Source organism: Carlito syrichta, unplaced genomic scaffold, assembly GCF_000164805.1.
Source record: "Carlito syrichta isolate Samal-C Ts95f unplaced genomic scaffold, Tarsius_syrichta-2.0.1 Scaffold120442, whole genome shotgun sequence".
Taxonomy (NCBI): domain Eukaryota; kingdom Metazoa; phylum Chordata; class Mammalia; order Primates; family Tarsiidae; genus Carlito; species Carlito syrichta.
The window spans coordinates 90,331-93,304 of NW_007064538.1; positions in this window are offsets into that span (position 1 = coordinate 90,331).

Below are 2,974 nucleotides of genomic sequence, written 5' to 3' on the forward strand. Positions count from 1 at the left end.
TTCCTCAGAAAAGAAACAAATTGGGAGGTATCACACTTCCAGACTTCAAATTTTATTATAAGTTTACAATAATCAAAACAGTATGGTATTGGTACAAGAACAAGCATATAAACCAGTGGAACAGGATAGAGGTTTCAGAAGCAAAACCTCAATTTCTCAACCAACTCATCTTCAACAAAGCCTTCACTAACAACCATTGGGGAGAGGTGAAGTTATTCAGTAAATGGTGCAGGGGAAACTGACTGACCACATGCAGAAGATTGAAACAAGGTATCTACCTATCACCATACACAGAAATCAACTCTAAATGGATCGATGTAAAGCCTCAAACTAGAAGAACTTTAGGAAAATGCAGGAGACACCCTTATGGAAAATGGAACTGGCAACCATTTTCTGATCTAAACCCCAAATGGTCATGCCATAAGAGATAAGATAGACAAGTAGGACCTCATCAAACTGAAAACCTTCTGCAAAACAAATGAAAGCATCAAGAGAGCGATGATACAGCCCACAGAATGGGAAAAAATATTTGCCAATTGTATATCTGACAAAGGCCTAACATCCAGGATCTACAGGGAATTCATGCATGCCAAAAAGAAAAAACAAACAGCCTTATTACAAAGTGGGCAGAAGATATGAATAGACATTTCTCAAAAAGAAGACACACGAGATGCCAACAGATACATGAAAAAATGTTCAGCCTCACTAATCATCAAAGGTATGCAAATTAAAACCACCCTGAGATACCACCTTGCTCCAGCCAGGATGACCTTCACAAATAAATCAAAAAGCAACAGATGCTGAAGAGGATGTGGAGAACAGGGAACACTTCTACACTGTTGGTGGGAGTGAAAACCAGTACATCCTCTGTGGAAAACAGTTTGGCAATTCCTCAAAGATCTAAACATCGACCTTCCATACAACCCTGCAATCCATCTTTTGGGAATATACCCGGAGGTACTCAAATCACTGTGAAAAAGATACCTGCACACACATGTTTATTGCAGCATTATTCACAGTAGCAAAAACATGGAACCAATCATGCTGCCCATTGAAAGAGGACTGAATTTAAAAAACGTACTGTACATACACGATGGTATGTTGTGCAGTCATTTATGTCCTTCTTTAGAAGGACATATTTGTAAACTTTGAAGCAACTTGGATGTACTTAGCTTCTATAATACTGAGTGATCTATCACAGAAACAAAGAACTGAGTACCACATTTTCTCATTCATAAATGGACCCTGAACATTTATCATAATACTATAAGAAAGGGATTGGCAGCATAGGGAAACTGCCAGGGCAGCGAGGGGAGGCACATCTGATCAATAAGGGTACCTGATCTCCAACCAGGTGAAATGGGGACTAAAGTGATGCCCAAACTTTACCCACACAATGACCATTTGTGTACCTAAGCCTGAATTGTACCCTACATCTTAAAAAAAAATCTCTCATTTGGTTGGAAAACTTTTGAAACTTTTTTCTTTCTCTAATGATGAGATTTTTATGGCCTCCTCAAGATCTAAGATAACAGCAATCTTGATAAATATGGTACTTGTTTCCCTTATTTTGGAAGAACAAATCACTCTAAAAATTAATGGCTTAGTGAGAATAAAAATGGTGAAGTTACAATGGAAAACTCTCTGGCAGTTTCTCAAGAAGTTAAACATTGGATTTCCATGTGGCCTACTAATTCCACTCCTAGGTATATACCCAAAACAAATGAAAACAGAGACTCAAAAAAGATACTTGTATATAAATATTCATTGCAACATTATTCACAATAGCCAAAAGCTGGAAAAAATGAACAAGTCCATCAACAGATAAATGGATAAACAAAATGTGGTGTATATGTATATTATGGAATGTAATTCATCCATAAAAGAGCGAAATTTTGACACTTGCTACCACATGGAGGAAACTCGAAAACACCACGTTAAGTAAAATAAGCTAAAAACAATAAGACAGATATTGTATGATTTCACTTACAAGAAATATTTAGAAAATTTTATAGTGGTAGAAACCGGGGCTGGGGCGAAAGGGTAATATGGAGTTATTGTTTAATGGGTACAGAGTTCTTGTTTGAAATGATTTGAAGTAGACATTAGTAATAGTTGGACAACATTGTGAATATAATTAATGCCACTAAATTGTACACTTAAAATGTTTAAAATGGAAAATTTTGTTTTACACATGTATATATATGTATATATATAAAACCAAAATAAAATAATATATATTATGTTATAAGACTTACTATCCTTACAATTCTGAGAGTTAGGAATTCAGACTGGGTTTAGCTGGTAGCTCTGCTCCATGCAGTGTCATCTGGGGTTTCTTATGAGTCAGATAACGGTTTTGACTACAGAATCCAAAAGGCTTCACTTATATACCTGGACAATACCAGCAAGGAGCTCAACTGGAGTCTCAGTTAGGAACTTTTATTCTCCCCCATGCCATCTTCTTGACATGGATGTTTGGGCTTCCACTTTGAACGGTGGCTGGATTCCACGAAGGAGAGTTCCAAGATTTAAACATTCTTTAATGTTCAGGTCAGAAGAAACTGAAAGCTTCACTTTTGTTGCACTCTATTGGTCAAACCAAGTCATAGAGCCAGCCCAAATTCAAGGAAAGGGAAAATAAATGTCCTTTCTCAGTGGTTGAGTGGAATGGTCACATTAGCAAGATCATGTAGGTTTAGTGCTCTTGTTGCATTCATTTTTTGAAACGTAATCTACTAGAATATTACATGTGTTTTAAAGGATAGCATCTTTCCCTTATGGTTTTCACTCAAAGGAAATGACCTGAGTTTGATAACATGTGATTTCAACTGTAAACCTTTTGTACCCTCTGGGTGAGAAAAAGATGCAAATGTAAAAGTGGACTTTGCATGAAAGAATGTGAGAGATGAGACTAGATATCTGTGCCTCTAATTCATATTATTACCGTAGTGTTCATCTGTTCTCTGAAAGT